Consider the following 24,970-nt stretch of genomic DNA (forward strand, 5'->3'; position numbering starts at 1 on the left):
GGGAAAGGTTTTGTGACAGTCTGATACAATTCAAGAGAAAGGGGGAACATCAGCTTGTACCCTTTACATCACCTCTTGTCACCACAGCTTTTACTTACTCTGCAGTCATGTTTCTGCACTCGTTTAGCTAAGAATCTAAGTGCTGGATTTGTTTGTAAAATGCATAGACATTGTTGTACATTGACAATCAAGCTATAGATATCTTCACTGCAGTTCTACTCCTGTTTCAGCTTCCTGCAGTAAAGAGGCATTATTGCCCATCTTCTCATTTTGTATGCATACTTTAAAATACATATTTTTTTCTCTCGAACAAGAAGGCTGCAGCTACTATATATTTAATTCTAGCTAAATGTTGACATTTTGCCGGCTGAAAACTAATAGTCACACTAATTGTAAACCGCTGGATTTTTTGGGAATGTAGTATCTCGAAAGAAGAACTATGCACATATGGATATTATTCTTGAACACTTAGTAGTGAAATGTTCAGAAAGGATGCCTAAATATTTATGACCACTGATATGTCTGAGAACTAATATTTGGTATTCACTGTTCACATAGCTGTAATGATAATCACATGCAATAGCTGTTCATTTTTTTTCTCTTTACAGTAGGCTTCAATCAGAAAAAAAATAGCAACTTGTTTCTGTACATATTGCTGACACCTCTGGATTAATAGAGTTTGATATAACTAGAATTAGTCTTCTGCATAATAGGGTAATAGGAATTACAATGCAGGTAAGTCAAGAGACCATCTGTGCCTTAATACCCGTCATCAAGATTTATGTTTCATTTCCTGAAGGGCAACATGTGTCTAGCTAGTGATGAATTTTTGGATTCCCATCCAGTCGTCCAGCTTCTTCTTGAAAAAATTTGAGTGTGCCACTCCATTTAAAATGTAAAAGCAGTTTATTCCAGAGGTAAGGTTATGACTGGGTAATAAATTTGGCCCTACAATGTGTTTGTGGAGCTGTTTGTTTTGTGGAGTTGCAAGAGATCAGTAGGGTATGGTTCTTGATGGCAAGGAATTCCAGATGTAGATATCATAGTTGCTTGTAGCAGACAGGGTAAAGGGATCGGGGCCGGGCTTCAAACCTGGCTTGATAGATGAGGGTTTTTAGACCAACAGTCTTCATTTGGGGTCTTTCAAGGTCATACTTTCATGGATATGTACTAGGCTAGTAACCACTAGGGCCTTTTAAGCCTAGCCATGCATCCCAAATCTCTGACAAGTTCTAGTACCTGTGATAAGTGTAAACAGGGGCTTGGGAAATGAAACATTTGCAAGTAGGGGACTAGGAGATGAACCATTTCTGTCTGCGTCATTAGAGACACAAGTGCCAACCCAAGAATGAATTTCCTGTTTCTCATTCAGTTGTCCAAGTTACAGTTGAATTGGGTTAGGCAGAAACTCTGCTTCACATAGCCTGTTCCAGAGAGGAGGTAGTCCCTGGGATACATACTTGTCTCTCTAGCAGGTCCTCTTTATATCACAGGTAAGGTTTAAGTCTTTAGAATGGGTAATTTTGGAGCAGTTTGTTTTGCGGATATACAGGAGGTCCATTAGGGTGGAGACTGAAGATGCCTTATATGCCATGCATAGATCTCCGTTCAAGAGCCTGTAGGAGACAGAATACAGAGGTAGGGCTTTGAGGTGGTATGCATAGGAAATGTTACTTACTCCCTGTATTCTTTTAGTGAGCAGCGTCTGTGAACATTCAGTTGTTGGATGAGCCTGGTTAGGTACATACCAAAGGAGGCACTGTACTCCGTGATAGGTTTGATGAATGCTGAATACAGTGGAGCAATGACCTTCTTAGACCTACATGCCATAACTTCTTTTTTTTTTTTTTTTTTATAAGTTGCACAACATGATTTCCTCATTACTGTAGACACGTGATGGTCAAAGGCTAGATTACTGTCTGTGTGTGTGTGTCCCTCCAAGTCCCTGCCTACTTAGTCGACTCTTTGGTAGTGTGTTGTCAGTATAATAGTTACCAGGGGTGGATGACTTCCCACAGGATATTATTATGCATTTCTTGGCATTTAGTTTTAGTCCACAGGATCATAGGAGTTTACTAGGCTATCAACCCTGAGGTCATTTCAAGCCTAGCTGTTTCATCCCAATGTAATACCATAGATACGCTAGTCAATACCCAGCATTGCATTTAGTAATGATTGCCCATATCCAGGAGGGTGGTGGGCATTATCCCTGGTAAGAATTTACAGTGCCTCATCCACTCATCCAGCTTCCTTTTGAACAGTGTCATAGAGGTGCTCTGTTTCACATGAATTGGTAGCAAATTCCAAAGATGCAACATTTGCTGCGAGACAAATCTGCCCCTCCAGCATGTCCTGTTTAAGTCGCAGGCCATATTTAGGTCCCTGGAACATGTAGCTCTATTCCTGTTTGATTTATGGATGTGCAGCAAGTTCATTAGGTTTGGGTCTGAGAGTACTGTGCAAGCCAAGCATAAGTCTTCTTTAAGAAGACTATACGATACAGAGTATAGTGACAGGGACTTTAGTCTGCCTGTGTGAGGCATGTGCTGGAGTCCATTAATCTTAACCTCTGAGGTGTCTCCAATTGCAGCTGGTGCTTTGTACGGTAACATGCCGAACGGTCATTATACTCCGTTATGGGCCTGATTAGTGCCAAGTATAGAGGGGTTATAACCTCCTTTGCTCTCGAGGCAGTGCCTTTATTAATCGTGTGCTACACAGAAAGCCTCCTTACTACAGTAGACACATGGTGGTCAAAGTTATGGTTGCAGCCAACTTGTGATCCCGGATCCCTTACCAATTCGTAGGTACTTATTGTTGTTGATTTGATAGTTTGAAGGGATGTTGTTTTTGCCAAAGAGAATGATGATGCATTTCTTTGCATTTAGTTTAAGATTGTGACTAAGACACCAGTTTTTGGTCTGTGTAAGACCCTCCTGGAGTATACTGACATCATTTAGGGATTTAGTAGTTACACCTAGTTTGCAGTTGTCCATAAACTTGGTCAGACAAAAACCCTTTGTTTTTTCTTGAACTTCTGAGAAGTGTATACCAAACAGTAGAGGGCCCAGCACTGACCCTTGTAGCACCCTGCTAGTGGCAACTCTGCTGGTTGTTGTGGAGTTACCCACTTTGATAATGTGTGTCCGGTTTGTGAGCCAGTTGGCAACCCATCTTACAACAAAGGGGTTTACATTCAGTTTGCTAAGTTTATGCCTGAGCGTGGGATTGTGTCAAAAGCCTTTGCCAAGTCTAGGTGTGCTGTGTGCACAAATTTGCCCACATTAATGGCACTGGTTACATTTCCAAAGAAATCCACCAAATTTAACAGGCAAGATCTGCCCTTGACTCTGACACCAGTTATTTGTCTGCATCAGCCCTTCCTGGAGAACAATAATGTTGATGGGGGGGGGGGATCCTGTGACTGCTGCTAATTTGCATTTGTCTACAGATTTGGTCAGCTAGAGGACCTTGACATTGCTATTGACTTCACAAAAATAAATGCCGAACAGGGATGGTCCCAGGACTGATCCCTTAGGGACTCGTCCTGTGACTGGCCTTTTTGTAGAGGTGGATTCCCCTGTTCTAACTTCCAGGGTCCTGTCTGTGAGCCAGCTGGCAATCCATGGGGTGAGATAAGGGTTTATACCTAACCTCTTGGCGTATTATGTCAGATGCCTTGGCCAGGTCAAAGAAGGCAGTGTGAATCATTTTGCAGTCATCCATTACTTTGGTGACCTTTTGAAGAAGTCCACCAGGATGAGTAGACATACCCTACCCCTGATGAAACCAGATTGTGTTGGGTCCAGTGTCTGTCTCTGATTGGACAGGAAATGTTTGTGTGGGACCATTCCCTAATTCTTTCCATGGTTTTGCATGTGAGACTAGTGAAACTTATGGGTTTGTAATTTCCAGGGTCTGTGGATGGCCTACCTTTGTGCTGAGTGACTGTTGTTATTCTCCACTCATTAGGCATGAAGCCTATTTGGAGGCAGTGGTTAAATTGCGATTCCAGAGGCCCTGATGGATCATGTTTCATGCCATTTTGAAGGTATCCTGGATGTTGCCTGGGCCCATCGATTCAGTGTTCTTGGCCTTAGAGAGAGAGTATTGAGGACATCTTCTGTAGTGATAGTAGGGAGAGTTATATTTGATGCTGTTTCCTGAGGGGAGGTTGAGAGTGAAAGAGAGGTAAAGTTAGAGATTAATTTGTCTGCCAGTAGGTTTGCGTTATCTTCTGTTTCAGTATAGGTGGCTCCATTAACAGTGAGCTCTGCACACAAGCGTGTATTGCCTTTGAAGTTGTGGGCATGGTTAAAGAATTCCTTGTGTTTTGCCCTTGGCCTGGGAGGCCAAATTTACCTCAAATTTGGCTTTGGTAAACTTTATTTTTTTCCTTTGAGTTGTTTGTTTAGTTTGTTGAGAGTGCTTTTTATCCTTCTGGGTGTTATGTGTCCTAATTTTTGCCATGAGTTTCTTCCTTCTGTTAAACAGCCTATTGATGTTGTGATTCCATCATGGTGGCTTGTTTTTTCGGTTAGTTCTGTACTTATTCCTGGTGGGTACAGCTGCCTCTATGCAGCTATTGACATGTTTGTGTAAGGTTTCTATGAACAGTTCCACATAGGCAGTGTTCTCAGGGTTTATGAGGATTTGACATTTTGCCAGAATGTCATTTAATCGTAGGAAGTTAGCCTTAGAGTAGTTCCTGAACATTCGAGAGTCATCTGGGATTCCATGTTATATTTTTACTTCAAAGAAGACCACTTTACCCAGAGAAGGCATTACATAGGGTGTGTGTGACACTCTCCATATTAGTGAGGACCAGATCCAGTATGTTTGCTCCCATAGTCGGTGTATTAACGATGTGTTCCAGGGATTTTGTGTTTACAAATTTCAGGAATCTCTGTGCCTGCATGTTTGGTGTCTTGTATGATTCCCAGTTAATAGTGGAGTAATTAAAGTTGCCCATGAATATGATATTGAATTTGGATGGTGAGCGTTTCTAGTAAATTTAAATAAATGTTATGGGTTTCCTGTGTCATAGAAGGGTATTTGTAGCTTGCAGGGAAGTGGTATGGGATTTTGCCCAAGGTGATTTGAATGTGGAGCAGCTCAAGTGCATTGTCCTGTTTGACCATCCTTGAGGTATATTTATTTTTGATATAAATCGAGACACTTCCACCTATAGTCCCTGTCTGTGTAGTATCTGGTCTAAATGTTTGGAAGGCATTATAGCCTTGCACTGCTGGTGTCTTCTCTGTGGCTTTAAATCAAAACATCAGCATTTTCTAGGATGAGGAGAGCTTGTGGGGAGTGGAATTTTTTATTTAGACCGCTAGCATTGAGCAGTAGCACCTTTATATTTTCTTGGTTTTGATTTATGTCAGAAGTACTTTCATTTCAGCATGCCCTAAAAAAGGACATTGTTTTAACTAATATATAAAAGCCTAGAGGGGAGAGGTGCAGACCATCTCTGGCAAAGCAGCATGGTCTGTTGACCATGTCTGTCCGTACTGACAAATATTGCACTCCCTTAGAATGATACTAGAAACTAAGCCAATTATTTGCCATTCATCTTCTGTACGTATTGTGGCATCATCTCTGGAGAAGGTAGAGTGTTGCACAGTGCTAGGTTCATACGAGCCTGGCACACACCCTTCAAGAGCTCCGTGATGTCTCTTTTCATATTGTCTAGGGAAGTATGTCTTAGATCATTTAGACCTACATGAACTTTGACTGTCATACTGGTAGTTAAGCTCCAGTAATCTGAGTTTGTACGTAGTGTGGCAGATCCTGATAAGTAACTGACTCTGACTTTCTCCTTAGCCTGTTGAGAGGGACATCAGTGTGACTCACAGTGGAGTCTCCAATGCCCAGAGTGTTGGATTGTGTGGCAGCGTGCCTTATGGGCTTAGAAGAGGAGGCTCCATGAGATGTAGCTCTGTGTTGATGTAGGTGTTTTAAAGAGTGCATTTGGGGCTGCTGTGGGTATTTGTTTTGAGTACCTTGTCTTGGAGGTCTTTGGGGTTTAGGATGGTTACATTTAAGTGCCTCAGCATATGTGGGTTTATGTATCTGCTTTGTACTGTGTGTGATGGGTGCAGCATGTGTACTACTGACAAACTGTTCGACATTATGAGTGCTTTTATGTGAGAGCTTTGCTTCCAGTGACATTGTATAAATATTTGTGTCACATACCTTATCAGTTTGTTTGAGAATTAGCTGGTCATCGGTAAACATGAGGCAATTTCTACATTTCCTCAGGATGCGCTTATCCATCTGTGTGCAACTAGGAATTGTTGAAATGTCAAGGGTACTTTTACAGGAAAAAAGTCAACTCAAGGTGCCTTCGTCTGTACAGGGTACTGCCAAACACTTGAGGAGAAACAACTAAAGTAGATCCTGATGATTTATGGATGAAGTATTTAGGGAGGTATTCTGAAGTTAGATTAGACAGAACCTATTCAAGGTGTGCTTACTGAAAAGAAAGAATTGGTTTTGTCAAGAATCATGAAAAGAGGGAATTCTTGCAATTGGCTACTGCTTGGCAACTACTAGTGCTGGTCTCACCACAGCTTCACTCTGCTGGGATACAATGCCTCTTTGCTTCTTCTCTCACCAGAAGCAAAATATTAACACCAGTCCCAAGATGAAAAGCAGGCCACTGGCTCTTTGGTGATCAACAGTCTTAATGTTCATCGTGTTTCACTGTTGCAGTCCTAACAAATGGGTTATCCGGCTCCCGGTAGCCCTCAGTCGGCCATAATACCAAAGGTAAGTAAAAATGACATTGGTTGCCATCTGTTGTAATGGATGTCAGGGCGTCCGATACAAAAGGAGGCAGCCGACGTCACTTCCTCAGTCTTCTTTGCCGCAGAGCCCGAAGCAGAAGCTTTTTATGCATGAGTATCAGTCGGCAGTTTACCTTTGTTGGTTTCCGACTACAAGAGTTGAAGTCTACTACAGCTAAGTACCCCATTGGGGATCCTCTTTTCTTGCCTTAATGAATGTCAGAAAAAGTTAATAATTGCCTTACCTGTGGAAAGCAGATTCCCCATAGAGATTTTCATTCCTATTGCATTATTTGTTTAGGCCTTGACCACAACGTTCCTAAGTGTGATCTCTGTGCCTCCTTTAATCCACATACTATCCGTCGTCGGGCTAAGATTTTGGCCAGGCATTTTGGAGTTTGGCCTATGTTCGTTGGTATGGTGTCCGCCGGTCTTAAGGCTTCAGATGTTCCGAAGAAACGTAAGGATAAGGACCGCGACAGGCCTCAGAAAGCTAAGTCCTGGGATGAGGTTAAGTTGGTCGTCAGGCAGTAGCCAGTGAGACTCCTTTGCAGTCCCTGCAGTCCGCAGATGTACAACCGCAGGCCTTGATTGAGTCAGAGTCCCTTAGGCCTTCGGCCTCTGTTTTGTCTTCTGTCGACGGTCGCCTCTTCTGCTGGAGCCGGAGCCGCTAAGCTGACTCTGGTGTCCGAGGCCTCCGTTTTACGTTCTGACAGCAAACTTCTTCCTTCAACCTCTGCTACAACTTCGGTGTTGCCAGGCCTGCCAAGTCCTTCAGGCTTGCAGGTAAATCTTTCATTCGTAAGCCTGTGAAAAGGCAGGCTCCAGCTTCTTCTCGTTCCCTTCAATCCCAAATGGTTAAAATGGCTAATGATTTGTTGACTCTTATTAGGGGTTCTCAGCCTTCTCCTTCTAAAAGGAGTAGGGATGTTTCTCCTGAGGTTTTGTCCTGCTCCAGTTCTGATTCTTCCAGCATTTCTGTTGATGAAGAGGAATTTTCTCAGGCTTTTTCTCCTTTTGAGGATGCAGATGCAGAGGAGTCCATCCCTTCAGCCTCTCCTCCAGAGGATTTCTCTTTTGGTGATACTTTTAAATACCCTCAGAGAACATTTTAAATGGGAAAGTCAGAATTATCCTCAATCCAAGAAATGGATTAGGGAGTTTCTGGATTTACCTCAGCATACGCCTCTTGCTATTCCCCCTGTGTTGGAAGTTGTTGATGATGTTTTTCTGGAAAATTCCTTGTCTCCAAATTCGGTTCTTCCTGCTCCCAGGAAACCTGACCGGTACTACAGAGTCCCCGATTCTCATCTGTTTCTTTTCAGGAATCTGTTGGCGGATTCAGAGGTTATTTCTCAGGGCCCTAAAGGAGTTAAGGCCATTGTTACCAGGAATCCTGTTCCCTCTGACAGGGAGTCTAGAAACCTAGATAGGTGGGGCAAGAAGGTTTATACCTCTTCCACCCTAACTATTAGGGCTACCAATTGTCTATTTCATATACTGAAGTACCAGCAACACACCTTGGAGGCTATTAAGTCTAGGATAGCAAGTGTACCTCTTTTGGCAGAGAGTAAAGACATGCAGGATTTACTGAATTCTGCCAGTCTGGTCAATAAGCATTCTTTGCATTGTGGTTTTGACATCCTTGAGGCCTCCTGCAGGGCTACGGCTACTGGATCTGTTATTAGAAGGCACACTTGGCTCAAAGAACAGCCTCTTCCAGAACCTGTCAAGGCTAAGCTTTTGGATGTACCTTTGCATAAAGACAGTATTTTTGGCAGCAAAGCAGAGGAGGTACTAAAGAAGATGGAGGATAAGGCCAAGTCCATGCAAACTGCTAAGGATTTTCTGCAAGTTCAACCCACTTGCTTTAGCAGGAATTACCCTTCCAAGAGTTGGACCTTTCCTTATACCAGCAGACAGAACTATTCCAGGACTAGAGGTTACAAATCTTCTAGGGGGCAGGGGGCTACCCCTCAAAGGTCTAGGCATTGGCAGGCTTCCACTTCTAAAGGGGGAAGCTCCAAGCCTGCATCTCAATCAAAACACTCTCGATGACTTTTTACAACTTCTGCCTGTTCTTGCTTACTGGGAGAGTCCTTTAGGGAGAAGGTTGGCCCTTTTTGCAGATGTCTGGGCCACTATCACAGACGACAAATGGGTGCTCAGAACGGTGTCCCTAGGGCACAAGTTTTCTTTCCGCACCTTTCCAGCTCCCAAGGGATTCCCGGATGTTCCTCCAAACCAAAGGGCAGAAGTAGAAAAACTAATTTTGTCTCTGTCTCATCTGGGAGCAGTAGAATCAGTTCCTGCTCAGCAGGTAGGCCAGGGCTTTTATTCCAGGCTTTTCCTAGTTCCAAAAAAAGAAGGCACCTGGCGTCCTATCCTGGATCTTTCCATTCTGAACTCTATTCTAGTAATTCCAAAGTTCAAAATTCTCACTCTGCATCAGTTGCTACCACTGCTAGAAAAGGATTCCTGGCTGGTAACCTTGGATCTCAAAGAGGCTTATCTGCACATTTCTGTCAGGGAAAGTTGCAGGCAGTACCTTCATTTCAGAGTGGGCGAGCAACATTACCAATTCTCTGCGCTGCCTTTGGCTTATCTACTGTTCCCAGAGTCTTCACGAAGTGCCTGGCCCCAGTCATTGCTTTTTGCAGGCAGAAGAAAATTCAGATTTACCCATACTTGGACGACTGTCTGATTCAAACAAGTTCACAGGAACAGCTATTAAAGTATCTGGAATTTGTAAAGACTCTTCTCTCTTCCCTGGGTTGCACTCTCAACGAGGAAAAATCGAAAATGGTACCATCCAAGGAAATAACATTCCTGGGAGTGAGTTTGAACACAGCCGCTCAGATGATATATCTCACCCAGGAGAAGCAGACAACTCTTTCAGTTTACTTTAAGGACTTGGCAAGCCTGTCCCAGCTCCCTGCAAGGAAATACCTGCAAGCTCTGGGATTCATGGCATCTTGTATTCTCATGATTCCATATGCAAGACTGCATACGAGGAAATTGCAATGGTACCTCAAGAACATTTGGTGTCAACACACAGAGGACCTAGATATGATGATTCCTCTGCTTCCTTCTCTGCAGGCAGAGTTTCTGTGGTGGGCAACAGCCTGTCTACAAAACAAAGGCATGCCTTTTCGGACACCTCTTGGCACTCAAGTTCTGACTACAGACGCATCGGACTATGCCTGGGGAGCACTCATGGATGGCAGATGCATACAGGGACGTTGGAACGCCCAGCAGATGCACCTGCACATAAACCTAAAAGAGTTGATTGCAGTTCAGCAGGCCTTACTAGCTTTCAAGCATCTTCTTTCTCCAGGGACCCTGCTTTTCAGGACAGACAACACCACGGTCATGTGGTACATCAACAAGCAGGGAGTGACTCACTCTTACCCCCTGCACAGGCAAAGCATGAATCTTTGGTCCATGGCAGCATCCCTGGACCTGCATCTCCTAGCTCCGTTTCTTCCAGAAAGGCTCAGTGTTTTGGCAGACCAGTTGAGCAGGCAAACCCTGGAGCCTCACGAGTGGCAGCTGAACAGAGCAGTCTTTTACAGCATCATTCAGCGTTGGGGCACTCCTCAGGTGGTTCTTTTCCCCTCCCCAGACAACCATCTGCTACCTCTCTTTTGCACCAGACAGCAGCACAGCAGAGTCTGGAAAGTGGATGCTCTGTCCTTCCCTTGAACGTTGCTTTCAGTGTACGCCTTCCCTCCTCTTCCTCTGCTTCCCAGAGTATTAGTGAAAATCAGGGACGAACGACCAAGGACTGTTCTCATAGCTCTGGACTGGCCCAGACAGCATTGATATCCGCTGCTTCCCAGTCTCTCCCATCTTCCTCCTTGGCATCTTCCTCTGAAGCCAGATCTTTTGGTTCAGGAAAGGGGAAACATTCTGCATCCTCATCTTCAGTCTCTCCATTTGGCAGCATGGCTCATTGCATTACTCCTTCCCTTTCTTCCTCCCTTTCCCAACATGTGGTTGATGTGCTGAGGGAGGCCAGGAGGCTTAACACTAGGAAATCCTATGCTGGCAAATGGGAAAGGTTCTCTCACTGGATGCAGGCTAGAGGGGGAGTCTGCTTTTCAACCTACCCTTCCTCTGATCCTGGAATACCTGGCTGATTTGCTTCAGGGTGGTCTTTCTTTTTCCTCTGTCAAGATCCATGCTTCAGCCATCTCTGCTCATTGTTCTCTTGAACATCCCATTTTCTCTCATCCCCTGATAAAAATGTTTCTCAGAGGTGCTTGCAATTTAAAACCTCCCAGAAGAGCACATACTCTAGCCTGGGATCTTAATTTGTTCTGGAAAAACTCACTCTTCCTCCTTTTGAGCCAGCTGCCTCTTCAGATTTAAAGTTTCTCTCTTTGAAGACTGCCTTCTTCTTGGCTATAACTTCAGCAAGGAGGGTTTTGGAGCTGCAAGCTTTGATGGCTGTGGAGCCTTTTCATATTTTCCATGCAGATAGTCTCTCTGAGGACTAATCCCTCCTTTATGCCTAAGGTGGTTTCCAGCCTGATTCTTAATCAGACCATACACCTTTCCTACCTTCTTTCCTAATCCCCGCAGTAGAGGTGAAAGGATCCTACATTCTCTTGATGTGCACAGACAACTCCGGCTTTACCTGGACAGGACTAAGGACCTTCGGAAATCAGCACAGTTATTGGTCAGTTTTGCCCCAGGGCAAGGCTATTTCTAAGCAAACCATTTCAAAATGGATTGCACATTGCATTACCTTTTGTTATTCCTTTCATGGCAAAGCTCTGCCTCAAGGGGTTAGGACCCACTCTACTAGAGCGGCTTCCACTTCTGCAGCCTTTCTAAGGGGTGTCCCTACTAAAGACATTTTGGAAGATGCCACATGGTCTTCTGTTCACACTTTCACAAAGCATTATAATTTGCCTCTGTTTTCCAGAGCCAGGGCAGGGTTTGCCACTGCAGTGTTGCAGGACATTATCTCCAACCCTTGAGGCTATTTTTTTTTTTTTTTTTTTTTTTTATTTATTTTATTTTACATTTGCTGATCGGGCTAGTCTAACTGGATACATGTCCATTTTCAGTAGAGGCCCGGGGAGAAAAGCTCCAGGAAAACATACAAAATTAATAGAGGTTATGACAGAAACAATGTAAAAACAGCAATTGTTACATAAGAACATTATAAAAAACATTTTTTTTTTTAGATGAACATAATTATAATACTCAATGTAAATAATTGCATAATCAAAAATCTGTAAAGGGTAATATACTAAAGAAGGTACAATATACATGTAAACATTGATTTGTATGCAAAACATAGTATATTGAGACATAGAGAGGGAGGATTGTAAAGGATGTAGGATGAAAATTAGAGTAAAGGAAAAAAGTTAGTCAGGGTTGATGCAGGAGCATAACCAGTGTTTATTGAGAAATAGTTTTAGATTCCTTTTAAAAAGTGAGAGAGAGGTCTGAGATGTGAGGTCAGGCGATAGTTGATTCCATAATTTTCCGACAGAGTTAGAGAACAAGGAGTCACCTGCTGAGTTGTTGGATTTGGTAGTATTAATCAGCATTTTGTTTGAGGAGCGTAGATTGTTGAGATTATTATAAGGTGTAACGAGGCTAGAGAGTACTGGAGTGTTGCTGGGTTGATACATGGTCTTATGGGCTATTGTAAGTTGGTGGAATTGAAACTGGTTAAGAAATTCTTTCCAGCCTAGTTGTTTTAGATTCAGACAGTGATGAGTTCTAAAAGGAGAGCCTGTAGCAAATGTAGCAATATTGTTATAGGATGTAGCTAGTTTGTTGAGGTTATTTTTAGAGAGGTTGGTGTATATAGGAGAAGCATAGAGTAGGGTTGAGATTAAGTGAGTTCTGGCTATAGCGGTCCTTGCTACTGGTGTAAGAAAGGGTTTGATTCTGTAGAGGGATCCTAGTTTTCTGTTAACTAATAATGTTGGTTCCTCCCCCCTTTTTGCTCTGGGCTTTGGTAATCAACCCGTTTGTTAGAACTGCAGCAGTGAAACCCGATGAACATAGTGCAGTTTTATACACTTACCATAAATGTAGATGTTCGAGTGTATTCACTGTTGCAGTCCTGGTTTCCCTCCCTCCTTCCCTGTTTTTGTGGTCCTCTCCTGTTCTCTTTTCCTGAGGTGTACAGGCTTAGTTTGTTATTTGTCAAATTGGTTTTTGGTTTAAGCCTTATTTTCTGGGGGCTCCTGACTGTTATGGCAAGAAAGACTGAGGAAGTGATGTCGGCTGCCTCCTTTTGTATCGGACGCCCTGACGTCCTTTGCAACCGACGTCATTTTTACTTACCTTTGGTATTCTGGCCGACTGAGGGCTACCGGGAGCCAGATAATCCATTTGTTAGGACTGCAACAGTGAATACACTCTAACATCTACATTTATGGTAAGTGTACACAACTGTACTTTCCAGACGATGTAGGGGTCTGTAGGCTTGTTGTAGCATTTTTCTGGTTGATGCCTTGAATAGCAGTCATTCTAGTCTGGAAGGCCCCACACAGACACTCGCTGTCTAATCAGAGACTGTCCTGAATCAGTGTCCTCTGCTCCTTCTCTCACTAGGAGCAAAATAAGCACAAAGTCCAAGCTGGCATGTATGAAACAGTTTTCAGGCCTTCTGGTGATCAGCAGTTTCCAAGAAATTCTATTGCTATGCTCCTTCTGTCACTGGGAGCTATTGAGACAGTTGATGTCTCTTTCCCGGCTTAAATATAAATTAAAAGTAGAATACAATTCAAACGCCATGTAAAGAAAATACACCACAGTATACAAATAGAAGAAGGCAATGAAGCAATACAAATTACAAGAGAGCAAATACAAACTAACCATCTGATGTCAGTCTTCATTCATTCTGGACAGATGGGTTCGGCTCCGACCTCCCAGAAGCGACTTGGCTGTTATACAGCTCGTGCCAGCCAAAAAACTCTTGAGCTAAGGCTCTACCCACAATGCCCTTCTCTCCATTATTTCAGATCTCGTTTGGTGCTCTGAAAATTAGATGTGTCAGTCAATACTCTCAGCTAAGTGCCTTAATTATTGTTTTTCTATTAGAGATTTTTGATCGTCTATCTGTATTAACATATTTTAAACTTTCTCTATTTTCTTGAGTGTGTAAGTGCTTTCCATATTAATCTACCCACCCCGTTTACCTAATGGTATTTGTCGTTACCATCGTTGGTAACTTGTTTTTCCCCCTATTTCCTTTTACCTTTTGGTAACTCTTAGATACCATTGTTGGTATTCTTTCTCTTCCTTTCCTTACCCTCTTAGGTAATATTTTGTATACCATTGTTGGTAGGCCTTTACTTTTCTCTGCCTTCTTCATTTGTCTGTTTTGTGTGCGAGAGTGTGAACTTGAAATGGCAGATAAACATAAAGGCACATTTGGATTTAAACAATGTCAAGACTGTGGCAGAAAGATGCCCAATTCAGATGGGCATCTTTCCTGAGTATACTGTTAGAGTGCTCCCCATCTAGACAAAGCATGTACATTTTGCCAGGGTTTCAGTACCTGTACACTGGCGGAGTGGCAAAATAAACTTATTTTGAAAGGCTTGCTAAAATGCTCCTTTGAAGAAGCCCTCGCTAAGCCTGAAATGTCTAAATTGTCAGAACCTGACCCTAAAAAGAGAAGCCATTCTGTGCCGATCTCACCATCAGCACAAGACTTAAAATCGCACAAGTTGCCAGTTCCATCTTTGTCTTTGGAACTGAGGATAAAAGTACCTAGAATAACGGGAAAATTACCTTTCGCGCCAATGGTTCAGTCTTCATCTGTGCTGACTTTTACTGCACCGATACGGACTATTTGGACGCCAACCACTGCTTTGGCGCCAACAACCTCTTCAGCACCAACAATTTCTTCTGCGCCAGTTTCACTTGCCTCTCTTTTGATTCTGGCTTCCCCCTCTGCACAGCAACCTACAGTGCAGAAAGTTGAGATATTTATACCGTCCAGGACTAAGTATTCCCCGATATTGATCAACTTCCCAGCCCTTTCTTTGATAGGTTCGAGTCTCCCTCGGGAATGTCTATCCGTTCTTCCAGAAGTCTTTCTGAAGTGAATGTAGTTAGATTGGTGGACCAGCTTTTGGTGGCCAGGGGTCTCCCTCCATCTACACAGACCTCTCTCCCTCCCGGAGCCAAGGTATATTCTCCAAGGATTCCACCAGATCTTCCTCCTTCAACCTTCCTGCAAGGATTGGAGCCCACCACTTTGACTATTCTGGTACCAGCTGTCTCAGTGCTAACAGTAGACCTTACCTCTGCACCGGAGTCCTCTCTAATGTCCTCAGCACCATTGGATCCGTTGCACACCCAGGACAGTGGTTTGGCTGTCAGTTCCGAGGGTTCCTGTATGGTTCACTTTGTTTCTATGGCACCATCTTTGGCTTTCAGGACCATGGTGGTTTCAAACCCTCCCCTGGCTCCTGTTCTAAATGGCAGCACATTGGAGTGGGGTGTGACCCCGGTTCCGAGGTTGTCTTTCTCTGTTCTGGGCTCCCATCCTTCTTCAGGTGGGCCTGCTTTTCAGATCATGAAGAGAGCTTTATCCTCAGCAGGCTCCCAGCTGACTCCTTCTACATCGGAGTGTCACATTTATGTATCCTCTGGCTCACAGCTGTCACAATCTATCACATCCAGACAGTGGGCACAGAAGCTGCATGATCCCTGTTCAGGGTCCCTCTTCGGAGTCTTCCTCAGAAATTCCCACTGAGGAGCCACCCCGTAAGGAGACTTGCAAGAGGAAGCATCTAGATTCTCCTGAAGAATCTGTCACGGAAGATGCAGATTATGATGAAGGGGAGGGTTCACCCGGTCACTCCCTGAAGATGCCCCCTTCGGAGACAAGTCCTTAAGCAGAGGGGGTGAGTGGAAGCCCTCAAACCCATCCTCTGAGGAATATGTGTTCTTGCAAGCTTTTCTTGCCCGCCCATCTACTTCCTGGGTGACCCCACCCGCTGTTGATCTAATTAAGCTGATTGTTCAGTGGGTGTGGAAGGCTCCTGGTTCCATAGAACCCATTCCCCAGAGACCAGATAAAATTTTGACAGCCCCAGAAGACCAGCCCCATTGGAGAAAGGATCTAGCAATAGATGCCATGGTGGTGGCGGTGGCCACCAGAAAGGAACTCGCCGAGGAGAGTTCTACTGTCCATCCTCCTAACAGAGAGTCTAGGACGATGGACAGGTTCGGGAAGTAGGTCTTTGCATCATTGACCTTCGCTATTAGGTACTTGAATTTCTTGACACACTTTACTAAACTCCCAAAAGGATCTGATAATTGAGCTTTCAGACACCCTTGCAGCAGCTGTGTCTGACAAGGTTAGAGATAAGGTTGCCTCGCAGCTTGCCACCCTTGAGTCTATCTCAAGCTCTTCCATGCGGCTCATTGCTCATGCAGCCGAAGGGACATCTAGACCAGTGGGTACAGGAGCTGCCATAAGGTGCCATGCCTGGATGCTCTTGTGTAACTTCGCGGAACCTTTCAGGTTTTCTTTCGTCAATGCTGCTGTTGACGGTTCCTTGTTGTTTGGCCTTAAAGTTAGAGATACACTAGCCAGGTGTGAAAAAGATAGAAAGACCCTGTCTGCTGTGGGCGTTCATTTTTCTACTCCTCAGTGATCCTATTCTAGAAATCCAGAGGAGTGGGAAAATGTGGTTCAAGAAATCCCAAGGGCCTTTTTTTTGACACACGTACTCCCCCAGGGCAGAGGTGGGATCTCCACTGGAAGATGAACCTCCCTGTGGCAGAGGGGGTTCATGTAATCAGGGTTCCAGAGATTACTTTTCTGGAGAACCCTACCAGCACTCCTGAATGGAGGCCCAATTGCATACCTGTGGAAGCATTTGGGAGAAGATTTTCACTGCACCAATCAGCCTAGCTCACAATAACCTCAGATATTTGGGTACAGAGAATTATTACCAGGGGTTACCACATTTCCTTCAGTCTCTTACAAAGTTCCAAAAGCAAATCCCAGATGTTCCACCCAGTCAGAGGGATTTAGCAGCAGTAGAGATTCAAAAGCTGCTCCAAAAGAGTCATCCAAAAAATCCCACCAGACCAAATAGATCTGGATTTTACTCGAGATTCTTTTTAGTGTCCGCAAAAGACAGGGGACTGGAGACCAATTCTAGATATCAGTCTACTGAACATATTTGTACAACAAAGTTCTGGATGTTCACATTTAAGTCTGTTCTTCCCTTTCTGGAGAAGAATGATTGGATGTGCTCTGTAGATCTTCAGGACGTGTATTACCACATAAAGATGGAAAAATGCTTCAGAAGATATCTCTGCTTCTGGCTAGGAGCCATTCATTACCAATTCTGAGAACTGCCCTTCAGTCTCACCACAGCCTCTACAGTGTTCAAATGCTTGGCAGTAGTAACCGCTCGCTTGAGGCTAAGAAGATTCAGAATGTTTCCATACTTAGATGACTGGCTCCTCACCGCCCCCTCCAAGCATCTACTGCTTTATGCCACAGACTTCGTGCTGCATCTCGCCAAGGCACTAGGCATTTCAATCAGCAAGGAAAAGTCACAGCTGACTCCTACACAAGATCTAGAGTTCATAAGAGGAAAACTAAATACAGTTTTGTGTATGGCCTCCCTCCCCCTCCACAGGCTGATAAAGTTAAGGTTGCAAATTCAAGTAATCATTTTCTGAAACAAAGTTCCTGCTCGCTTGATACTTCAAACTCTGGGAACCATGGCAGCAACTATAACCTTAGTACCTCTGGCAAGATACCACATGAGGCTACTTCAGTGGCTCTTGGCATCCCAATGGTCGATGTTTGACTCATCCGACGTCTCATCCAGTTCTGATAAATCGCTGCAAAAAAGATTTATCTTGGTGGATGAAGTCAGAAGAAAATCTATGGGGTTGCACCTTCTCTCCCTCTCTGCTCATAGTCATAGTGACCATGGATATTTCCCAGATAGGGTGGGGGGCATTATCTGGAAAGTACTGTTCAAGGCATGTGGTCCCTGCAAGAGGTCAATTTGCACATCAACTTCCTAGAATTTGAGGGCACTGCTTTTAGCATTGCAAGCGTTCCAGTCTGCCCTTCCTTCGGGAACAGTTGCAGTCCAATCAGACTTGTCGGTAGTCTGGTACATTAACAAGTAGGGGGAACCAGATCCTACCTACTGTGTTGGGAAGACCTCAGGATTTGGGAATGGGCTATCGCTTCCAACCACTTTCTGATAGCAATACATATCCCAGGAAACTCCAATGTGATTGCGGACAAATTGAGCAGATGCATCATCCTGCCTAATGAGTGGTCTCTCAACCACAACATAGCAATGAAAATCTTTCATCGCTGGGGCCAGCCTTGCTGCGATCTGTTCACCTCTCCGATAAACAACAAATTCAACAGCTGTTTTGCCCTAATTCCTCCCTTACGGAGAGTCCCAGAGAGATGCACGTCTCCTTGATTGGCACTGGGACTACTTTATGCCTTTCACCCTACTCTACCGATTCCCCAGATTTTGAGGAAAGCCCACAGGTTGAGAAGTAAAGTAATTTTCATTGCACCCCACCAAGTCTGGTTCCCCTTTCTTTGACCTCATCTGTTTCACCGCCCTTGGACTCTGGACCCAGCTGCGGACCTGTTGTCTCACCCACTGGGCTTGGTGCTTCCCACTCTCCAAAATCTCAAGCTGACAGCTTGGTATCTCCAAGTCCAGTAATTGCCAGACAGAATAAGTTACCCTCTTCAGTATAAAAGATTCTTCTGGCTTTCCATAAACCATCTACTAGGAAACTTTCCCTTAGCAAATAGAAAATATTTTCGATTTGGGCCTGTACGAACAACATAGACCCCTTTACAGCCTCCATTGATAAGATACTGGGATACTTAGCATCCTTATTTGCATTGGGAGCCTCTACTTCCACAGTTAAGGTTCAGTTAGGAGCTATTTCCAACTTTCATAACGGATCTGATGATCATTCCGTAATGTCTCATCGTCTATGCAAAATTATTCTTAAAGGAGCTTTACATCTACAACCCCCCCTTCAAAGATCCTATAGCGCCATGGGATTTGACTTTGGTTTTACAATGCTTAGTTCCACAGCCCTTTGAGCCAACAGCTACTTGCGACCTCATATTTTTATCTAGGAAAACCCTCTTCTTGCTGACTTTGACATCTGCCAGGAGAATTTTCAAATTACAAGCTTTAGGTGTAAAACATCCTTGTACAATCCGCGGTAGTGGTGCTGCGGTAGCGTTGTCGCCTCACAGCAAGACGTCCCGTTCGATTCTCAGCTAGAGCGTCTTCTGTGTGGAGGCATGCGTGAATGGGCGTGCCTTCGTTGAAGGTTATGCGTCAGGGCTGGTAACTCAGCACGTAAAAATCCACTACCAAACATTAGCGGACCGGAGTTCCACTGTGGCGACCCCTAACCGGGATAAGCCGAAAGACACAACAACATGTGTAAAACATCCTTGTATCATATTTCACAAGGAGAGTGTCACTAATAACCAACCCATCCTTCCTTCCTAAAGTGGTATCAAACTCTAATATTAACCAGTCTATAGACTTGCCAGTCTTCTTTCCAAACTTTTCAAACAAAAGTGAATACTATTTAAATCTGCTGGTCATCCACAGACAATTACGTTTTTACCTGGACAGAACAAAATCTTTTAGACTATCGGACCAATTATTTATATCTTTTTTCAGGACCCACATTGGGTAAACTAGTATTAAAAGTTACCTTGTCAAGATGGCTTGGAGATTGTCACCTTTGTCTCCAATCAGAATAAACTCAAACTACCAGCTCCAGTTAGAGCACATTCCGCCAGATCTGTTTCCACTTCAGCTTTCTTTCATTTCAAGGCCTCTATGGAAGAAATATGTGCAGCTGCAACATGGGCTACTCCTCATACCTTTATCACTCATTACAGATCAGATATAGTTTCCAGGGGAAGAGCACCCTTTAGCTCTATGGTAATCAGGAAGATCCTTCCTTAGAGCCACCCAGATCTGAAGTGGCTTGGGACTCTGTACCATCTGTCAAGAATGAATGATGATTGACAATATGAGATAAGGAAGTTATGTCCTTACCATAACGTTCCATCTGTGTTATCCATCTTCATTGATTCTTGACATTCCACCTTCCTCCCCCCTCCGAGAGACTTCTGGAGGATTGGACCTTGTTCTGGGAGGTTATAGGGTTACACCTTAGACAGGGCTTCTGTCTTTTCTATACTAGGCTGCAAACTCTATTTGAGGTAATGGAGAGAGGGGCATTGTAGGTAGAGACCTGGCTTGAGAGTTTTTTGGCTGGAGCAAGCTGTATAACAGCCGAGTCGGTTCCGAGAGATAGGAACCAAACCCGTCTGTCAAGAATGAATGAAGATCGACAATACAGATGGAATATTATGGCAAGGAACCTCAGCTTTGGCCGGCTAACAACTTGCTGTATTCAACTGGACGTATAAGAGAATTTAAGTACCTTTATCTGCTCTTTTTTTTCAAAAAAATACAGTATTTAAATTGATTTTAACTGTGTGGAAGGAATATTAACTGAACTGGAAGTTAGTCCGTGTTTGCTGAATTTTGTTATTTGCTAGTAATTACAGGTGTGGGGGTAGTCACATTCTTTGATTTCCTGTCCTTGCCTATTTAAGTGGTACAGTGTGAAATATTTTCTGCTTAAAAACCTCAGCTTTGGCCGGCTAAGAACTTGCTGTATTCAACTGGACGTATAAGAGAATTTAAGTACCTTTATCTACTCTTTTTTTCCAAAAATACAGTATTTAAATTGATTTTAACTGTGTGGAAGGAATATTAACTGAACTGGAAGTTAGTCAGTGTTTGCTGAATTTTGTTATTTGCTAGTAATTACAGGTGTGGGGTAGTCACATTCTTTGATTTCCTGTCCTTGCCTATTTAAGTGGTACAGTGTGAAATATTTTCTGCTTAAAAACCTCAGCTTTGGCCGGCTAAGAACTTGCTGTATTCAACTGGACGTATAAGAGAATTTAAGTACCTTTATCTGCTCTTTTTTTTTTCCAAAAAATACAGTATTTAAATTGATTTTAACTGTGTGGAAGGAATATTAACTGAACTGGAAGTTTTGACTCTGCTCTTCAGTCACCCACCCTCCCTGTTTTTGTTTTGGTGTTAATCTTAGTGGCCTTGCAACTGGCCGCCCCTCTTGTAAGTTTGTGTTTGGAAACTCCTTCTGGGCCCATCTTATTTGCTCACTCAACTGAGTGCAGTGAGATCATGTTCTGATTTCAGGCACTCCTACTGTGTACAAAGAGAGCATCTGGGAAACAGAAAAAAAAAAAAAAAAAAATTAAGCTTGTTTCCTGCCTTTCCTGTTAAGTGGTATAGACTATTTGTAGGCTTCTGAGCCCCCAAGCCCTTCTGTGTTGGAGGGAAGCCTTCTAGCTTAGTTTTCTTTTTCTTATAACTATCCAGTTTTCTAGTTTCAGCACTCAAATCTGTTTCTTTGATCTCAGCACTTATTCAGAAAAAAAAAAAACTTTCATCTGCTTTTACTGTACTGACCCCACCCAGTTCGGCTTTGTAAAGGGCAGATCCTGCCTTTTAAACCTGGTTGACTTTTTCGAAACAGTCACTAGAGCCATTGATGAGGGCAAAGCAGTCCATACAGCATACCTGGACTTGGCTAAGGCCTTCGACACAATACCCCACTCAGGCATCATAGATAAGCTAAACACCCTTCTGTGTTGGAGGGAAGCCTTCTAGCTTAGTTTTCTTTTTCTTACCCTCACCAAGAATGATGCCACAATATGAAGACAAGATGATCAATTTCAACAATTGGCTTAAGTACTGGTGTCATTCAAAGGGGATCCAATGCCTGTCAGCTTGGGATGATATGCTCGACAAGCCACGATGCTTCGCTAGGGATGGCTTGCACCTGTCACCCCTGGGCTTTCGGATATTGGCAAAGGCTCTTGCTACCCCCATAGTGCCTTTTTTAGGCAAGGCTCAAAAGACAAACCCACCTCCATAGGTATCACAAGGGATAAGAAACTAAGAGTAATGCTACTCAACGCCAGAAGTCTAAACCTCAAGATGCATGCACTCGAAACTCTCCTTAGCATGGAGAACATCGATATCTGTGCAGTAACAGAAACCTGGTTCAGGGCTCCCGAGAGCACCCCAGCACTACCAGGTTATACCTCATACCATGCTTTTTGGCCCCAAAACTTGGACCGAACCACAAAAGGAGGGGAAGTATCGATATTCATCAAAGATACCCACACCTCCAGGTTGGTGGCAAAGCACGAAGCATCAGAGACTATCCATGTGCAACTAACAGTGGGTAAAACTGCCTTCCAGTTTATAGCCTGCTACAGACCACCCTCCCAAACCCAGGAACCCCACTCGGCCTTCCTGAGAACACTGGAAAATATGAAGGTCTCTCCAAACACCATTATATTGGGCGACTTCAACTACACAAACATAGACTGGGAGCATTACTCTAGCTCCAACACCCTAGCCCAAAGGTTCCTAGAATTTATAAACTCAAATGCTATGGAACAACTTGTTACCACTCCCACAAGAGGGGAAACATACTGGACCTGATCATCACCAACATGGGGACTCTATGCTCCAGACCAGAAGTGTATCCCTCACTGGTAAGATCAGACCATAAACTAATCTCACTGGATATTCACATCCCGACCCCACCCCTGCCCAGAAAACGACAGTGAAAAACTTGTCTAAAGGAAATTTCAGACTCCTCAAAACTGAGGTGGAATCCTTCATAGCCCGGGCCTGTGGAAAATACGGCCCAGACCGCAGAATCCTTTATAAACGCATTCTATGAATACCTTCAGGAATGCATGGATCATGCGATCCCAAATAAAACCAAGACCCAATCCTCCAAAGGCAGACGTCCTGTCTGGTGGACCCCAGCCATAAACAAACTATACAATAGAAGGAGGAAGCTAGTAAATGATAGAGCAAAATCCCAAAAGGGAAGGCATCACTGATCAGTATTAGCAAAAAACTACGGGCACACATAAAATTGTCTAAGGCCAGCTTCGAGAGAAAAATTGCACAGGACACTAAGGATAATCACAAGGCTTTCTTTAGTTATGTTAGGAACCTGGGTGGTAATTCCCAGATATGCTCAGAATTAGTCAAAATTGACAAAAATACACCAAACCTACAGACATTGCCAACATCCTAGCTGACAGGTTCAGCAAACCCCCACCAAAAGGGCAAATATCTATCCCAGCAGAGTGCTGCCCCCTGACATCTCAGATGCTCAGGTAAGAGCCGCCTCTCCAAAGCAAAAACACAGTATCAATGGGACCAGACGGTGTCCCGGGCTGCGTCCTACATGAACTCCAAGAAGAGCTAAACCCAAACATAAAACTACTGTTCAGTCTCAGCCTTGCTACAGGATATGTGCCCAAAGAGTGGCGTACAGCAACAGTGGTCCCTCTCCATAAAGGTGGTGCCTCAACGGATCCTGGAAACTATCGCCCCATAAGCCTGACTAGCTTGGTCTGCAAAGCTATGGAAAGGATCATCATGGACCTCATAAATAAAGATATTGGGGACCTACAAACACTGGATCCTACCCAGTTCGGCTTTGTTAAGGGCAGATCCTGCCTCTTAAACCTGGTTGATTTCTTTGAAACAGTCACCAAGGCCATTGACGAGGGGAAGGTGGTCCACACAGCCTACCTGGACCTCAAGAAAAGCCTTCGATACAATACCCCACTCGGGCATTATAGATAAGCTCACCAGCTTAAATGTAAACCCCTATGTCACTAGATGGATTGCAAATTGGCTCAAGGACAGAACCCACATGGTTAGAATTGCTGGAGCCATGTCAGACTCCAAACCAGTTACAAGTGGTGTCCCACAAGGCTCAGTCCTGGGACCTCTCTTGTTCGGTATATATTTCTCGGAGGTACAGGCCAACACGGAAGGACTGTGGCTGACCAAGTTCGCAGATGACTGCAAACTGGGCGCCATAATCGACTTTCCAGCCGACACAAGCATCCTCCAAAAGGGCCTCATAGAAACAGACAACTGGTGCCAGAGCCATGGCCTCAAGCTAAATGCCAAAAAGTGTATAGTCATCCCCTTTGGCATAAACAAAGTGCCCACAAATTACCACATAGGTGGTAATCCATTAAGTACAGAAGAAGTAATTAGGGACCTGGGGACCCAAGTTGATAGCAATCTCTCATTTGACAACCACGTGGCCAAAGTGGTTAGAAAAACATTTTATATAGCCCACCTAATCATGAAGGGATTCACATCTAGATCAGGGTACGTCATCGTGCCTCTTTACTCATCCCTCATCAGGCCCATAATTGAGTACAACGCCCCTTTTGGGATGTACCTTACCAGACACCTGCAGCAACTGGAAAGACCCCAAAATACCTCACCAAGAGGATCAAAGGGTTCAAACAGATGCCATATGCTGCCCGGTTAAAGAAACTCCAGCTCTACTCAGTGGCATACCGCCTGTTCAGAGGCGATCTGTGCCTGACGTATAAAGCCATGTCCAACCCGGAATTAATGGACATGCTGCACCTCAGAAAATCCAAATCCCATCGAGCTACGCGCTCGAGAGACTTGAACCTCAGCACTGAAATAAATAGGACATGCTGGAGGGACAGATTCATAACCCAGAGGCTCCCTTCACTCTGGAATAAAATCCCAGTCCAGGTTAGGCAGAGTCTCTCATTGACTCTCTTCAAGAGGAATCTTGATGAGTGGATGGGAGATCGTAGGTTTACCCCGGGTATCACTTCTGTGTCACTGTTAGACAGAGGCACAGTATACTAACCTCGAAAAAGGGCATAGCAAAATTAATTTAAAATGGGTGGCGAAAGCCAAACACACTCTGGCTAGGCTTATAAATGCCCTAGGGCAGATAGCCTAGTATGAACCTATGAACCTATAAGGACATAACTTCCTTATATCATGCTGTCAATCTGAATGACCTTTTTCAGCTGCACGACATGATTGCCTAGGTACATGCCATTTTACTCTTAACTGGTCTGATTAGGGCTTTCATGAATGTACATTTGGAACTTGTTTAAATGTAAGCTGTACTACTTTGATTTCTAGGGCTTGGATTCATTTGTGTGGTAAGTGATCTGTCTTCAGGAGAGTAACTTGAAGGTTTAAATTTGAATTGCATGC

General features: G+C 44.0%; 1 protein-coding gene across 2 annotated transcripts in view; it reads left to right on the forward strand.

The window, feature by feature from the left end:
* HMBS (hydroxymethylbilane synthase) overlaps positions 1–24,970 on the forward strand; it is a 378,523-nt gene that overhangs the window by 76,408 nt on the left and 277,145 nt on the right. The window lies entirely within an intron of this gene.

Source organism: Protopterus annectens, chromosome 8.part0 (assembly GCF_019279795.1).
Source record: "Protopterus annectens isolate FY-2018-M chromosome 8.part0, PAN1.0, whole genome shotgun sequence".
NCBI classification, from domain to species: Eukaryota; Metazoa; Chordata; order Ceratodontiformes; family Protopteridae; genus Protopterus; species Protopterus annectens.